This window comes from Odocoileus virginianus, chromosome 15 (genome assembly GCF_023699985.2).
Source record: "Odocoileus virginianus isolate 20LAN1187 ecotype Illinois chromosome 15, Ovbor_1.2, whole genome shotgun sequence".
NCBI lineage: Eukaryota > Metazoa > Chordata > Mammalia > Artiodactyla > Cervidae > Odocoileus > Odocoileus virginianus.
This window is the reverse complement of record NC_069688.1, coordinates 50,365,891-50,384,390: the sequence shown is the minus strand read 5'-3', so window position 1 is coordinate 50,384,390 and position 18,500 is coordinate 50,365,891. Positions and strand designations below refer to the sequence as shown.

Here is an 18,500-nt window from a genome sequence, read left to right as displayed (position 1 = left end):
GTTGCCGCATGTGGGATCTAGTTCCCTGATCAGGGATAAAACACGTCCCTGCTGCATCAGGAGCATGGAGTGTTAGCCACTGGACCATCAGAGAAGTCCCGGGATTGATCTTAGTGTCACTTGAGATCCTTATTTCTTCCCCCTTGGCACAAGCTCCTGCATGATTTCTCCTGTTGTCATCTCCTCTTTCTTCCCTTACTCTTATCCTCAGTCTGAATTAATTGTATTTCCTGAATGTTTCCTGCTTTATCCCTTCATTTTTAATGTTCAAGTATTATCACCTGCATTTTGATTTTTAATTGTCTCCTAACATCTAAGTTGTTGGAAAATGGAGTGCTGTGTTGAAAAGTGAAGGAGTTAGAAGGAAATCATAGTGATACAAGCTGCTACCTTAGCATTAATTATCTTAGTCATTGTCTCTAAACAGATCGGAAACCATCGATAGTTTGTCTTTCAGTGGCTTTTAAGAGAAAACTTCAAAAGGAATTTCCAAGTTCTCGTGGTAACTGACTAAAAGCCAGTAGTCAGAAATTCCTTTTTCCTTCCCTTGCCTTAAGAAGCAATTTAGGAGTATTTTAGTCCTCTTTTGGATTATGTTATTAGATGAAGTTCAGTGTCTTAAAGAAAACTTACATTATTCCTGGTGAGAATTCTTCCTTCATTTTTCTTTTTGAAGCATTAAAAATGCTTTCATTTAGTGTCTTTAATCATAGATAATGTTATTGTACATCTGTTGAACTTTCTTTAATTTTTTGTATCCTTTTCAGAGTAAGGATAGATAGTATGATTAAACTCATTTATCTGGTTTGAGACAGGAGATGGTTAGGCTTACAGGAGAAAAGTTAACTTAAGTGCAAAATACTGACAGTTTACTTAGCTCCTGTTTGGTTTATCATGGATTGGTCCTATAAAGTAGTTAAAAAACCTTATTTTGGGGATCAACATTGTTCATATTTTCCCCCCTTTTTTGGAGAAATAGTTTATATCACTGTATAAGTCTGAGTACAACATGATTGAGCATATGTTGTAAAATGATTGCCACAATAGGATTTTAGCTGAGCCTATTTGTAATCAGCGTTGTAGCAACATTATTTGAGTATTGTAGTTTATCGCTTTAGGGAAGCTAAGACTCCTTTGTGAGGAACTTCCTTGTTTTAATAGACTGTGATGTTCTCATAAGCATAAATGATACTAGTAGTTACATTGGAATAACTGGAGAGCATGCCCATCAGTTTCACACCAGTCACCTGGGGAACTTCAGTGGACTTCCAAATGTGCCATCCACAGCTCCAGCACCCCCATTTCAAATGCACATGTCCCACAGGTCACCACTGTTGGGCATGTGGGAGTAAGTGCCAGTCAAAAGAATCCCAGGGTATGCGATTTTCCCAAATGATACACTGGGTGATTCTGGATCCAGGCCTCCAGAGGCCCATGCTGTATATACTTGGAAGCCATGGTTGCCAGGAATGTGTATTCCTCCTGATATATGTCCTTAGTCTGGTATGGATCTTTGTCTCCCCTTAGCTGGCCTTGATGAGGTGGTCACAGTGAATGGCAGAAGGTATGATAATTTGGGGCACCCCACTGCTGATGAATCATACGGCCCATGACATTTCTACCTGGCTGTGTGGTTGGGCTATAGCCATAGATACATCTTATCCAGCTCAAGTCTCATGGTTGGCTAGGGTCACTCAGGTTTCCATATACAATCTTCTTGAGAGGATCAGATCAAGGACTAGTTCAGTAAGTTGTAAACAGTGTTTTTCTCTAGCAGGTCAGAATGGATGTACTTGTTGGTCTTAGATTGGCATATGTTCCCCTTGGCTGATGCCACATGATAATACTGCACACCTTAGGGCTTTCTACACCTGGGTCACTAATAGGCGTTATTTTGTGGACTGACAAAGATGAGATCACATCATACATATACATTTTAAAAAATTTAGGTTTTCATGTTCCAGAAAAAGCTGTATTTGGACTTGAACTGAAATTTTATCGAACTTGTCTATATTTTATCTTACATTTATGTGAGTGAGTTTATGGTTGGTTGTCCCTTTTGTCATACCCTATGCATATAATTTTATTATCTTTTATTTCTTATTTGTATTTTAATTCACTGTCTAGGCTTCCAGCATTGGAAGTGGTAGTCAGCATCTTCTTTTCATGATTTTTAAACGAACCCTAATACTTTCCCATTTAGTGTGATAGGTGCTTAGTCATGTCCAGTTCTTTGGAGCCCCATGGACTGTAGCCCTCGAGGCTCCTCTGGCCATGGAATTTTCCAGGCAAGAATACTGGAGTGAGTTGCCACTTCCTACTCCAGGGGATCTTCCTGACCCAGGGATCAAACCCCCATCTCTTGTATCCCCTGCGTTAGCAGGCGGATTCTTTACCACTGGCACCACCTGGGAATCCTGAGTGTGATACATAACTGTATTAAATATGATGTGATGTAAATATATATATCTTGCCAATATCTTAATTAGGTAGTAAAATTTCTATTACTAAACTATATTTGCAGTCCTACAATAAACCCATCTTCATCATGATTTATTTTTATTTCTACTAAATGATAAATAATGTATGTCAAATTTTGTAAGAGATAGCTAAGGCAGTACCTAGAAATTTATTGTATACATTCGAATAATTAAAACTTCAAAATTTGGTTTTTGGAAGATTTCGTAAAAGATTGGAATGACCTTTAAAAGTTTTGTGGAGTTCTCCTTAGAACTCTTCAGTCCTGCCTCCCACTTTTCTTCTCATCCATCTTACCGCCCCTCCCTTTTTCCTTGTGTTTTTTTTTTCTTTGTGTTTTTGTCTTTCTACTGTTATAACCTCTTTTCCCTACCCTTCCTCCTTTCCTTCTTCTTTTTCTCCTCCTCTTCTTTGTTCTTTTAAAAATAATTTTAAACTACTGTTTCAATTCCTATGGAAGGTTTGTGTGTGTATATGTGTTAGTCACTCAGTCGTGTCTGACTCTTTGTGGCCCCATGGACTGTAGTCTGCCAGACTGCTCTGTCCATGTAATTCTCTAGGTAAGAGTACTGGGCTGGGTTGCCCTTTCCTTTTCCAGTGGATTTTCCGACCCAGGGATCAAACCCAGATTTCCTGCATTGCAGGCAGATTCTTTACCATCTGAGCCACCAGGTAAACCTATAGAAGGTTTAGTATTCATATTTCCTACTTCCTGTTAAATTAGTTTTGGTAAGTTTATTTTTTCTAAGAAGTCACTTAGAAATTTCGCCCTGTTTAACTTATCATTATTTCAGACTTGAATGGTAGTTTATATGGTTACAAAATTTTGCCTTGTTCATTACTTTCTTTTTTCATTTGAGAAGCTTGCTGTTAATCTGATCGTTATTCCTTTTTAGGTAATGTGTCTGTTCTTTGTACTTCATTTCCTATCTTTTGGTTACCATTATTTTATGTAATCTAACCCCAGTTCATTTAGCTGTGGTTTTCATTTTATCTTATTTGGGAATCATTTTGCTTCCTGAATCTGAAATTTTGTCTTTCAGCAATGCTGGTAAATTCTCTGTTGTTATTTCCTTAAGTATTGCTTTTTCCTATTTTTCTCTTTCTGCAATTTTGATAAAACATATGCTGGATACTCTTATTCTATCATTCTTGTCTCTATATCCCTCTTTTATACTTTTAATGTTTTGTGATTTGTGTCATGTTCTGAGTGATTTCTCTCGATAACTTTTCAAGGTACGATTTCTTTTTTATTTGTTTGATCTGCTTTTTAACTTATCCTCTGTGTTTTACTTTCAGTGAATGCAGTGTTTTAAAAATTCATTTTGAACTTCTTTCAGCTCTCTTTTTGATTATAATTGATTAAATTTTCCACTCCATCATTTTGTTCTTTAATTCAAATGTTATTATACTGTCATCTGTACTTAATAATGCTGTTATTTAAAGTTTCCTCAGATCTGTTTTTGTTGTTGTTTCCTTTTGATCATAGATCATGATAGTTTGTTTTCTCATTTTTGTAATTTTGAATTATTGGCTCATATTTGATACTGAATTGTCTAAGGGGGGTATTTTGTAACCTGTGTTGAGCATCTATGTCTTTTAACAGATTTTATTTCTTAACAGATTTTATCAATCTGTTTTAATGTCTTTGTGCTTTTTTTGATTATGCAAATTATGAAAAACTGATCCTCTAATTCACGGAGCTTTTAAAAAATTATGCCAGATTTTATTTTGCAGTCTATATTTAGTAATATGTGTTGGTGGATCTTTATAAGTCCCTTAATTTACAGGAATTTCCTTTTATTTAAACATGCTAAAAGGTGTAATAATTTATTTTATAAGAATATCCACAAACTCTTCTTTTAGCTAATGCAGGGAAAAACTATGAATTTAGTTAAAGCTCCCTCTTTATTTTTCCCTTTCTCATTTCCCTTCTCCAGCCAAGAGTTGTCACTATCTTGAACCTGGCATTTAGTGTTGTTGCACATATATTCATACTTCTGTTATGCTTGTGTGTATGTATGTGTCATTCAGCAGTACACAGAGTATTCTTCTGTATAATATTGTATAAGTGATATTATGATAAATTATAAAGCTTGATACAAATTTATCTCATCCGTGTTATTCTTGCAAGTTGTCGCATTGTAGATCCTTCCATAAAGTGTAATCTGTTTGTCATCTTTTTAACTTGGCTGGTGCATATGACTTGCTGTGGCTGAAAGGATGTTAGCAAACATGACAAAGAGATTTGAAAAATACTTGCATTTTGAAGCTTGCTTTTTGCTACATTTGGAACCCCGAGACCACCATGTGAACAAGTTTGAACAAGAATATGAGAGGCCGTGTTGAGGAAAGATAAGATGTTGGCAATCAGCCTCTTTCTAACCTGGCAACGGATCACAGATGTCAGAATCAGCCTCAACTGAGATCCATGAAGGCTTCCAGGTGGACTTTCCAGTTGGGGCCACCCTTAGTGGGTGACCTGCAGAATAAGAGACCAAATAAATGTTAATTGTTTTAACACTGTTCAGTTCTGGGGTAGCATGTTACTGAGCAAAAGTTAGCTGCCACACACATCGTTCCATTTTTATTCTTTCTCCTGCTTCATTTTCTTACTCAACGTATGTATAACTATAGTTCATTCATTTTTTTCTCTGATTATATTAATCCATTATATGAATTGTACCACATTTTTTTCATTTTTTAGTAATTTTTTGTTGCCATTTAAAATTTATTACAAATCCTGCTTTTATGAATATTTTTGTGCATATTTCTTTATTTACATGTGCAAGACTTTCAATAATATTTTAAGTTTTAGGTCTAACTTTAGTTCTAACTTTATTTATTCTGTTAGAAAAAAATAACCCTCAATTTATGTTAGGAAATGTTGTTCGGATCATTATATAACTTGCCCCTGTTCATTTCGATAAGGTTGGATTGACTGAACTGGTGTTATTGCCTATGCCTTATCATTTTATTTTTATAATCTGATGACTGACTGTGGTCAAACTTGAACCAATAATACCTCTGAAGTATATGTCATAAGGTTTCTCCATGTGGTGCTAAGATTAATTTTATGGTCTTATAGTGTTCCCTCCCCCCAGCTTTTTTGAAGTATAATTAACAAATAAATGGTCTTATGTTTTAAAGTAGCTAACAAAGTAAACTCTATTTCTAGCCCATGTTTATCACATCACATTTCTGATGCTAGAAGAAATCATGATTGCTAAATAAAATGATTATGGAGATAAACATTTTCAGATGACTTGCAAAAGTTATTTGTTTTACCTCTGCAATGCTAAACACCATGGACATAATTAGATGATGCTAGTTCCCCTGTGGATCCATTTAAAACAACTCTATTCTGAATGTCAAGATGATTTTGATCAGAGAACTAGGCTTGGTATTAATATTTTGAAATTTGGTTTAAATGATGTAAGAATGGTCATATCATTTTATCTTCATGGAATAATAAAGTGCAGTCATCATGATTCATTACTTGTGAGGAAGCTTTTTGAAAAGTCTTTATTTTTCACTTATTCATAGAATGATTTGAATGTTTTATTTTTAGGTATAAATTATTTTTATTTATCCTGTAAATTTAGTGATAAAGTGTGATATATAGTTTATATATTTGAAATACATACAAAGTTGAATTACAGGAGTCTTTTTATACCATGAGAAGTTTCTGCCCAATGCCCATCTTTGAGTGTTACTTTGAGAAAATTTGCAACTCTCAGAAGACTTCCAGTTTTTCATACTTAAAATAGACCATTTCTGTCTCATGGAAAGGAAAATGGAAGTTTATTTTTAAGGAATGTAGAATGCTTTACATATTTGAAAATAACGTGCTTTTTTCTTCTTCTTCCTATTTAGTTTCATAGTTCCTTATTGGAGGTATAATCAGTACCTCTTATAAATATATATAGCAGAAACCCAAAATCTATAATGGAGAAAGCCAAATTCAAAATGATATGTGTTACATGATTAAAGTTGTTAGGTAAATATAGGATGTCAAGTTAAATTTGAACTTCAGATAAACAATAAATAATATTTGGTACATACTTGTGTGATAAAAAATTCATTGTTCATCTGAAATTTGAATTTAGCTGAGCAACCTATATTTCTGTTGGCTAAATTTGGCAAATCTAAATGTGATTCAGTTTTTTAAAAAAGTATAATTTGTAGATAAATACTTTAATATAATTCTTGAGAAAAGTCTTGGAAAATACAGAATAGAATAGTGATGGTTGTATTTCTGGTGACTAGAGAGGAGGAGGAGGAAAGATATTGCATTCTTTCTGTATACTCTGTATTGCTTTAATACACTGCAGCATGTGTATCTTTTCTCATACTTAACAAATTTTGATAGAAATGGTAAAGATACTTTGGATTATAAAAAATGTTTGATGGGTAGTCATAGAACTTATAAGTTGGAAGAAGAAGTAATCACACAAGTAAATAGAAAATTGAAATTATAGTAGTCTCACAAAAGAAAGATTATAATGTTATGAGATTATACAATAGGTAAATTGACTTGGTTTGAAAAATTAGTGAAAGCTTTCTTGAAGTGAAGTTTGAATTTCAACGTGAAAGAGTTAGTGTGGGCATTCACTAGGTGGAGAGATTAGCCTTCTGACAGCATGATGTGTGAGAAGTAACTTGGTAAGTGGGAGACACCGAAGGGGAGAGAGCAAGAGGGAGAATAGAGCAAAATGAAGTTGGAGAGAAAAGGGCTGCGTACTGCTGAGACCTGTGTTCCCTGCTTCCCTCCTTAAAGCAGTGTGAAGCCGCTGAAGGGCCTGATGCTGGTGGTGCTCACAGGATCTGTTTGTGTTTTAAAAATATCATTTTTGCTGCGATGTGGTGAACTGCTGTGATCGATGTGTGCTGCCATGAGAGAGGATGTTGGTAGACCAATAGAGAGATGATAATGGTAGGAATTCTTAAGAGAGATAAGTAGAAGTTGATCTTGGTAGGGAGGCCAGAGATGGAGAGGAGTAAAAGAAGATTTGAGGATTATTTAGGAGGTTAATTTTTCAGTATTTAATGATGATGTATGGCTGTCATCAAGAGAGAAGTGGTTTTCAGGATAACATCTGGGTTTCTAACTTGCACAGTAAATGCAATTAAAAGTATTAGCAAAGCTAATGAAAATTTAAAAGAGTTCTCTAGAGAGGAAGGTTAGCAATTAAAATGAAATTATGTGGGGAAGTTTTGAAATTATATATGATGATAGGAGGTGCATGAATCTGCACCTTCATATGTAATATAAATGTTATTTCATATGTAATATGAAGGTATTTTAAAATACTGCTCACCTTGAAATTAAGTTTGGTCATTCAGTAGTTTTAGTTCATGTTCATATACATGCAGTTGAAATTATTTTGAAATAATTTAATATTTCAGTGTTTGTGACAAAACAATTACGAGAATCATAATTATAAAAAGTAACAGTTCCTTTCTCAGCTTTTCCTAAGGGTATATTCAGTACTTAAAAAAAAAATCTATAGTTTTGTTTAGACAAAAACTGACAGTGTTGATACGAAGTTTACATTTAAACAAAAGCTTTCACAGAAACCTAACACATGCCTGAAAGTTACAGTGGGATTCTCGATTCAGGTCTAGACAATGTCAGGAACTGATGGATCTCATGATTCAAGACACCGTTTTGGGTTTTAGGTAATTCTTATGATTAAAAAATTCATTTTATTTTAAAGTGAACCACTGCCCCAGTAAGAAAATTAAATCTTCTCCTGAGACCAGGGCTTTTGAAATTGTTCGACTCTTGAACTTGAGCTGTCAGTGACTGAACCGTACCCCAATAGTTTCAACCACAACCAGTTTCCATCCCCCAAGTGGCAGCTTTGGTAACTTCTTAACTGGCTTTGTCCATTGCTGGAAACAGCATTAAGCTCAGGCAGGGAACACCGTGGCTTCTGTTTCAGGCACTAGTAGCTTTTAAACAGTCTCTCGCTGTCCTCATTCGGATTGCCAATGACATTTTTTGAAAGGCTGCAGCACTGGACACAGAATCTAATCATCATTAGTGGTTCTTTCCTTTGTTTTACTGTTTTCCCAAATGTTAACAAAAATTATCCTAACCTATCTCCCTTCTTTTGCACCCCATCCGACCCACCCCAAATAATACACCAGGAATAGCCAAAAACTGTACACATATATGCTGTAAAAATTGCAGAGTTCACACTATTGGGAAGAAGGCTGTGGGTTGTGGATATGTTCTTTTAAGTGTCTCTACAGTGTTTCCTGCTCTCCCACGTCCCATCCTGCAAGTTTTGTCCTTCATAGAAGAGCCTTTGCTCTTCTTAGCAAAGTTGAGAATCAGCTGCCTTGAAGCATTGACCCTCCTTTTCCCTATGCTGGGATGGGTATGCAAACTGTGTGGCATGGAACAGCTTGAAAGCACTTGGGCTGTTGCAGAGCACAAGAACTATACTGACTTGCCAAAGGACATCTTTTCAAGCCATCTTTATGGCGTCAAGACAAGTAGAACTCCTCCTTTCCCCCACTTGAAGCCCACAGTCAGATGTGACAGGGGCTTAATTCTTGTCGTCGTTTTTGTCATCATCCTCTGAGGGTGATGCCACGTCAGCGTTTTCTCATAGAAGTATATGACTATCTGTGGATGCTTGACCTTGGCTTCCTTGGGACCAAGTCAGTGGCATCAGAGTTTTCCCACTTCATCTGAAGCATGCGTTCTCCACTGGGGTCTGTCGCTCCAGTAACCTGTTCTAGTTCCAACCCCTGGGCAAAGTCTCATGGGTTTTCTGACTCTTCTTGTTTGGTTTGCTCTCTTCCACCTTATTTTCCGAATCCGAATTAGAATCAGCTTTGCGTTGCCTCCCTCTGGTTTATTTGTCCTGTGTGCTTTCTTCTGTAAATGCAATGAGGCCGGGGCATTCCAGGTTCTCTTCTGCTCCATGCATTGTTCTCTGAGAACCCCTTCCACTTCAGGAAGTGCTCCACTTTGCCGTGTACCACTGGGCAGTCTGGAACTTTTTCCACCACACATTTTCTTCCTCTTCTTCTAGCACCTCCCTCCACTTTCATCTGGTTTTCTTTTTCCCCATAGTGCCCGCCAGCTTTCTGTTATAAAGGGTGACACTGCTCAGAGCAGTGCCCACAAGCATGAGAGGAATGGCTGCCGCTCTGCTGGCGGGTCTTGTCTGGCCAGCCAGGGGAGTGGCGACCAGAAGAGCAACAAGCCCAGTGACCTTGGTCGAGCCCCTTCCCTGAAGACATACCTGGCCCAGGCCAACTGCCCTCCCCTCAGCTAAACAAAAGGACCTCACACTCTTTCAGTTGTTTCAATAATTTATTCTATTGGAAAATAGATTCTTGATTTGAAAATACCATTCTGAAATAAGGTGACTTGCCAACCATGAGTTCTTAAATGTATTTATGCTATTACTGTTGCTAATGTTTATTCCACAGTGCTTGTAGCCTTTTGTTAGGTTTCTGTGTCATTGGCTGATCAGTCCCTTTCACTTATTTATCCATCTTCCCATAGAAGTTCTGATCAGTAACTCTTTTGCCTTACAACTTTCTATGGATCCTTATTGCCCACAGGATTTTAGTCTAAATTTAATTAACTTGAGTGATATCACCTATTTACTTTCACTCTCTTGATTGGCTTACATTCATTGCTTTTCTTGGTCCTGAACCATACGTGTGTGTATGTGTGTGTTTTAATACTCGGTATCTTATTATTATTATTATTTGGTAATAGTGTGTGGCTTCTGGAATCTTAGTTCCCTGACCAGGGAGTCAACCTGGGCCCTAAGTAGTGAGAATGTGGAGTCCTGACCATTGAACCACCAGGGAATTCACTTTACTGAACTTTTTAGATCCAGATCAGACATTATCTCCTTTAAAATGCAGCCGCTCTCTGAGAAACTTAGTGGTTTCCTCCATCATATTTTTCTAAATCTGCATTGCCTCTTATTTATATATTTACTACATAATATCACTTGTACTTTAATTGTTCAAATATTTATTCACATTAAATATGCATGTTCAAGAGAACTGGCATGTGGTGGTCAATAAACTTTTGTTATGAGTCCTGTTACAATAGTAGTGATTGAAAAGTCTTCAGCTATCCTAATATCCAGAGAGAAAAATACATGTCTTATTACAAATCACTGTAGTAGTAGTAGTAGTATTCAGGATGAAAGTGTTCTTGAAAGAATGGTCAGTTCTGACTGGGGGATCAGTTCTTTTTTATAGAGGAGCTCAGCTGCTCTTAACACATTTTAGTATGAGGTTATAATCCATCATAATTATGTCAGATGGGTTTTTTAATTAAAATTTTTTTAAAGCAGAAATGAATTGCTTTACATTGTTGTGTTGGTTTCTGCTGTATAACATTGCTAATCAGCCATAAGTATATATGTACCCCCTTCCTCTTGAACCTCTCCCCACAGCCCCCACCCCGCACCCCGGGTCATTACAGCACCAGATACCGTTCCCTGTGTTACATAGCAGCTTCTCATTAGCTATCTGTTTTACACATGGTAGTGTATATATGTCAGTGCTGTTTTCTCAATTTGTCCTACCCTCTTCTTCCCCTGCTGTGTCCACTAGTCCATTCTCTAGGTCTGAGTCTCTATTCCTGCCCTGCAAATAGGTTCATCAGCACCATTTTCTTAGGTTCCACATTTATGTGTTAATATGATATTTGTTTTCCTCTCTCTGACTTGTTTCACTCTGTATAACAGGGCAGATGAATTTTTCTTTCCTGCCATTTTCATTGTGGATGCCATCTTAGCATTCTCAACCATTTAAAAATGAAACATGGTACAAGTAACTAAAATAGATCTACCTCTGTAGTTTAAAACATCCGGTTTCAAAGCTATCCCAGTAGATTATAGGCAGCCTTTTCCTTAAGTGATTTTATTTCCAGTAATTTCAGATGTTTAAGTGCTGACAGCTTATACTGTCCTGTCATTCCTGTGTTACTATTAGAAGGCAGACCTCACACAAATAAAATTACCTCATCCAGTGTCTTGTGTCCTTTCTGAAGAGTTTCACAACTTATTTTCAGCCTTAGTTTGTTTCTGCAGCCTTCCTACAGAAATAGGGACCTCTTGGTTTACAAATAGCTTTTTATAGTAATTAGAAAAAATGGGGAGTTATTAGAAAGAAGCTAAATTTTTTTTTTTTTTGAAAGATAATCTTTGATTTTATTTCACACTATTTATCCTTCAGACAACCTATTTATCTTATAGACAATCAGGCCTAGCTTTGCTACAGTAAAATAAAAGTGAAAAAAATAACCAACCCTACACTTGATACATAACGTCCGTGGGGAGTCCTAGTAGAGTGGGAGAAGAAAACCAAAGCTGCCCAATAGTACTAGCTGTTGCCTGTCATTTAGTAGAAGGTGTCTCACCACTAAGGTTGGACTCAAAAGTGCAAAAGAAAAAAAAAGTTAAAAATCAAACCTAGAATTCAACTTTGCATGTTGAGATTCAGTTTTATTTATGCTACTAGCTAAAGAAGCTAAATTTTAAAAAGATAAAAGAAAAATTATATATGACTGAGAAAACTTGACCTTGCTTTGGCTAACAAGTAAAAGAAAATAACTTTTTATGTAATTTAAAGAACAGATTTTTCTTTTAAGAAATTCAAAAAGGCAGATTCTAAAAATTTTCTGCAAAGGTTTCCGTGACAGTCTGGTGGTTAAGATTTCACCTTTCTCTTCAGGGGGTGTGGATTCCATCCCTGGTCAGGGAGCTAAGATCCGCATGCCTCATGGCCAAAAACCCAGAATGTAAACAACAGAGGCAATAATGTAACAAATTTAATAAAGACTTTAAAAATGGTCCACATTAAAAAAAAAAAAAACGCTTTTATGCAGTGAGAACATAATCTGATATATTTAGTTAAAAGCAAAAAACAAAAATACTTCTGTTCTTGATAGTTACACATATATCAGTACTGCAAAAAAACTGATGAAAAAGGAAAAGCAGCCTTAATGACTAATTCTAAGGAAAATTGAATGACAGAACCTTATAAGAAAAGATTTAATCATATGAAGCTAGGAGAAATAGCCATTAGTATTCTAGTTCTTTGACGTTATATAGCAGCATGTAATGAAGAAGTTAAAGGAAAATGATTAATTTTATGATAAATAAAGATTAGTTCATTAATTTTAAAGGCAGACCTGCCTACCTAAGACTTAAGTTGAATAACCTGTTTTGAGGAGACACGATCTTAATATAGCAAACATCTTTCCAAACATCAGAATGCACAGTGCTCCTTTGCTAATGTTATCACTTATTAAGAAAAGATAGCACTAACAGCATTCCTGTATCTCTTTCTTGTCGTTCCATTTACTTGAGCCAAGTTTCCCCCAAAGTGTTTCTTTTGAAAGTGATTGAAAATATTTCCAAAAAAGTCCTGGATTCCATATCCTTGTGGAAGGCTCCTTAATGATTTGTGGCAGTTAAAACAGCTATGAAGAACAAGAAAAGATCTTTGAAATGTACACTTTGAAATGTTATTGTATAATATTGTGTTTGGGTTTTTTTTTTATGTTTGGTTTTATGTGATTTTTTTTATTCTAAAAAGTTTTATAGTATATAGGTATGCCACTTACAATTGATTAAATGATTATATTGATTTCCAAAATTATCAGTTTCATGATTAAGAAAATGCCTGTTATTTTAACGTTGTTTGTATGAGAAAAATAAGATCTGACTTAAGTAATTTCAGTCCACAGTTTAGTTTCCTAATGAAAATGCCGTAACAGTAAAGAATTTTTGTTTAGAGGAATAGATATAGCAACACAGATTGCTTTCTAAGAATTAGTGTTAAGAAATGTTTGGTTAAGCTGAAAGATGAGTTTTAAGTTTTACTGTTAGTAATTGAGAACTTACAATTTTGGGATAAAATAATTTTGTGAGCTTGCTACTTCTCTTCAATTTATATTTCAAAGTCTGTGCATTCTAAGCAGTAGCAAAGAAATATCTTAGGATTCAAAGAAATGAAACAAACTAAAATTGGATATTTCATCAGATTCCAGAGAGTGGTTTTAATTTTCATAGATGTTTTTAGTGTGCTCATATGCTAGGAATTTGAATTTCATCTTTAAATATTTATTTTGAAACTGGATAAAAACTTGCCTGCATCCAGAAAGCATGTCAAAATTGAATTTTTTACATGAAAATTGCCTATTATAGTCTACATTATCTTTAGAGTTTTCTTATATAAGACAGTTAGAAATCTGTTTGTGGAGATGTCTTTTTAGTTGCCTCTGTCCAGAATCAGAACTTTATTAAAGTATCAAGAACATTGAATTCAGGTAATTTCAGTGGTCTTTTGAGACAAGAATCCAATTATGATGGAGTAGTATCCAAAGTGGACTTTTAGGCTAGGCGGAGGAAAAGCACAGAGCAAAAAAAAGGAGAAAATGTCCAAGCATGAGAGAAGGGCAGTTGAGAGCAGCAGTGGGGAGTGCTGCCTACCTCCTCTGCCTGCTCTCGTCCTTCTAGGGTAGATCCTCTGAAAGAGAGCAGTTTCATCAGCACTTCTTCCCCACTGCTGCTGCTTGGTTGGAGTGTGTCATTTTCTTCAGGTATTTGGGGTGGGGAAAAGGTTAAGAGCTCCTAGACTATTATAATTCTACTTGGTGTGTCTGCTTCCAAGTTTGTTCTGCTGTATTCTTTATACACAATTGATATTTTTTCCTCTTTAATATAAATAATTTCATGGTATTCTCCACCCTCTTTTATCATATTGATAATAGAAAATTCCAACTGCTTTTTCTAACTTAAAAATCCCCTGCCTACCTCTCACTAAATCTGTGACTCTGCTGCTTTTTCACTGTTTAGCTACACTGCCTTTGTGTTTCTGTTTAGGGCGGTTCTAGCTGTGCCTGCTGTTTGGAATGGTGGTCTTCCTGCTGTGCAGTTGGCTGCCTATGTGTGAGCTTACAGGTCAGCTTCATAGAAAGGTATTCCATGACCACTCAGAATTAAAGAGTCACCCATTTTCCCCCTATAACTTTATTATAATTCTCTGAATTATGCTTACCACTATATGATATCGTCCTGTTTTTGTTTCTCTACTAACTGCTGTATCTCTAGTGTCTACAGTGGTGGTTGGCATATAGATGACACCTAATACTTACCTATTGCATGGAAGATTGTATCAGTCACTGCTTTGGGGCTAGATATGCTATCCATGTAATACTAGTGTATTTTGTCCAAGTGGTACTCTTCATAATTTTTAGAAACTCTACTTGCTTGCACTATAAGTTTTATTGTAATGAAATTAGAAACCAAATGGCAACAGTATAATTGTATTTTCAGATTGAAGTCTGGAAAACTTTGAATCTTAACATTTTCAGGTTTAATATAAATTAGGATTAGTCACTATACTTCAGTGACTGTGTTCCTTCTTTTGTAAAGTAACTTCTCATGGGGTCTGAGGTTGAGATGAAATAGTATGTTTAGGAGTTTCTTATGAAGTACTACATTGATTATTTTAATAAATTCTCCCTTATCCTGTCTCTCCCACAAAGATATCAAATAACTTTACCTACTTTTAATGATAAAAGTAATTTTAAAATATGAACTTTAGTTTTATAATTTTATTACATGTTGTGTATGAAGCTATGACTTAAATACCTTAGAGAATCTCTAATGCAGCTTTTGAGTATTTTATGAATGGCAGATTGGTTGACTTAATAATTTCTTCCACATTTTCCCCATTAGTTCTTTCATTTCTGTCTCTTTCTTTCCTTTCTGTTCTAGTCAATTTTTATTTTGATTGGTTTTTCATATAATTTGTAATAGTTTTTTTTTTAATGCTTTCTGATGTATTTATTATAGAATATGTTTCTAACTAGCTAGAAACATGGATATGTTATTCTTCTCCAGACTTTGAGGACTATTTGAGGAAGAGTGAAGAAAACTAAGATCATGGCATCTGGTCCTATCACCTCATGGCAAATAGATGGGGAAACAGTGGAAACAGTAGCTGACTTTATTTTTCTGGGCTCCAAAATCACTGTGGATGGTGACTGCAGCCATGAAATTAAAAGACGCTTACTCCTTGGAAGGAAAGTTATGACCAACCTAGATAGCATATTAAAGAGCAGAGACATTGCTTTGCCAACAAAGGTCCGTCTAGTCAAGGCTATGGTTTTTCCGGTGGTCTTGTATGGATGTGAGAGTTGGACTGTGAAGAAAGCTGAGCGCCGAAAAATTGATGCTTTTTTTTTTTTTCCCATTTATTTTTATTAGTTGGAGGCTAATTACTTTACATCATTGCAGTGGTTTTTGTCATACATTGAAATGAATTAGCCATGGATTTACATGTATTCCCCATCCCGGTCCCCCCTCCCACCTCCCTCTCCACCCGATCCCTCTGGGTCTTCCCAGTGCACCAGGCCCGAGCACTTGTCTCATGCACCCAACCTGGGCTGGTGATCTGTTTCACCCTAGATAATATACATGTTTCGATGCTGTTCTCTTGAAACATCCCACCCTCGCCTTCTCCCAGAGTCCACAAGTCTGTTCTATACGTCTGAGTCTCTTTTTCTGTTTTGCATATAGGGTTATCATTACCATCTTTCTAAATTCATATATATGTGTTAGTATACTGTAATGGTCTTTATCTTTCTGGCTTACTTTGCTCTGTATAATGGGCTCCAGTTTCATCCATCTCATTAGAACTGATTCAAATGAATTCTTTTTAATGGCTGAGTAATATTCCATGGTGTATATGTCCCACAGCTTCCTCATCCATTCGTCTAAATTGATGCTTTTGAACTGTGGTGTTGGAGAAGACTCTTGAGAGTCCTTCGGACTCCAAGGAGATCCAACCAGTCCATCCTAAAGGAGATCAGTCCTGAATATTCATTGGATGGACTGATACTAAAGCTGAAACTCCAATACTTCGGCCACCTCATGCAAAGAGTTGACTCATTGGAAAAGACCCTGATGCTGGGAGGGATTGGGGGCAGGAGGAGAAGGGGACGACAGAGGCTGAGATGGCTGGATGGCATCACCTACTCAATGGGCATGAGTTTGAGTAAACTCCGGGAGTTGGTGATGGACAGGGAGGCCTGGCGTGCTGCGATTCATGGGGTTGCAAAGAGTCAGACATGACTGAGCGACTGAACTGAACTGAAGCCCATTCAGCTTTTCTCTGTTAACATTTTCTATGCAAAACACTACTCCTGAATACAGTTTTCACTTTACTGTGTCCACACTTTTGCTTATAGTATAATACTTAGTATGTCCTTTATTCCTCCTTCTCACCTGTCCAAGCCTCTCTGTCCATATAGAATCAGGTAAAATCTACCTTTTCTCTAGTGACTGTCCCAGTCTGCTGTATCTGAAGTGATCACGGTTTTTAAAAAACTTCATGTCAGCTATCGTTTGTAATTAATCATACTTTACCCTTTCTGATATCTAATATTGTTATTTTAGTCATTTTAGTTTTCTTTAGTCATTGGTAATTAACCAGTTCACTTTTTTGCTATCTTATTTTGTGGGTTTTAAATGTTATGTTTTTCAAGCTAATGGATTGTATGTTCTTATTGCAATTTCATGCTCTTCGATGACCCTGTCCATAGGGTCTATTGTAGCATTGTTTTTTTTTTTTTAAATTCATTTTATGTGCTTAATAAAAGTTTTTTTTCTTTTACTCCTCATTAAATAGCCACTTATTTTATTCCCAAAGGAAATAGTTTGGTATTTTATGAGTGGCAATATTGTGAAGTGGTTAAGTGGCAGACTTACTGTAGCCATATTGCTTAGATTCCAATCCTAGCTTTATAATTTAATAGTGGTAGGACCTTGAGAAAGTCACTCAACCTCTCAGTGCTGTAGTTTTCTAATCTGTAATGAAGAAAATAATAATACCTTTTAGGATTGTTGTGTGGCTTAACTGAGAAACATAAAATGTTTAACACATTGCTTGGCACATAGTTGCTACTTTGTGTACTCTAGCTATCCTCATTGACATTAGCATGATTATTTTATGGAATAATGAAGAAGAGTCTTTCAAGTCTGATAGTCCTTTTATGATCTTGGACAGCTTTCTTTTCTAAAACCCATTTGGACAGTGGGCATTAGTTCAGTTCAGTTCAGTCCAGTCACTCAGTTGTGTTCGACTCTGCAACCCAATGGACTGCGCAGACCAGGCCTCCCTGTCCATCACCAACTCCTGGAGCTTACTGAAACGCATGTCCATCGAGTTGGTGATGCCATCCAACCATCTTATCCTCTGTCATCCCCTTCTTCTCCTGCCTTCAATCTTCCCCAGCATCAGGGTCTTTTCCAGTGAGTCAGTTCTTCGCATCAGGGGTCCAAAGTATTGGAGTTTCAGCTTCAGCATCAGTCCTTCCAATGAATATTCAGGACTGATTTCCTTTAGGATGGACTGGTTGGATCTTCTTGCAGTCCAAGGGACTCTTAAGAATCTTCTCCAACACCACAGTTCAGAGGCATTCATTCTTTGCCGCTCAGCTTTCTTTCTAGTCCAACTCTCACATCCATACATGACTACTGGAAAAAACATAGCTTTGACTAGATGGACCTTTGTTGGCAAAGTTATATCTCTGCTTTTTAATATGCTGTCTAGGTCATAGCTTTTCTTCCAAGGAGCAAGTGTCTTTTAATTTCGTGACAGTAATCACCATTTGCAGTGATTTTGGATCCCAAAAAAATAAAGTCTCTCACTGTTTATTTATTTTGTATATATATAAAGCTTCATATACCTGCCCAGTATAGCATATATATTTATGTTATGTGAACTCTCTCTAGCAACTCTCTTTATTCTGAATTGCAGTGTTCTTTCTGGAGCCAGCCTGCTGCTTGCCTCCCTTTCTCTCACCCTTTCATCTCTTTTCCTTCCCTCCATTGCTCCTTCTACCCTTCCTTTCATCCTTTCATCCTCCCTTCCATCTTGCCATCCATCTGTATGTTTGTCTGACTAAAGGCAATTCAAGGAAGGAAGACTTTAGCAGTTGGTTTAATGTTTTTAGA

General features: G+C 36.3%; 1 protein-coding gene and 1 pseudogene across 11 annotated transcripts in view; one reads left to right on the top strand and one right to left on the bottom strand.

Moving 5' to 3' along the window:
* The window catches only part of VPS13B (vacuolar protein sorting 13 homolog B), a 780,541-nt gene that overhangs the window by 259,168 nt on the left and 502,873 nt on the right, over positions 1-18,500 (top strand). The gene's annotated exons all lie outside the window — the stretch shown is intronic.
* On the bottom strand, positions 9,039-9,569 carry LOC110151301 (chromobox protein homolog 1 pseudogene; annotated as a pseudogene).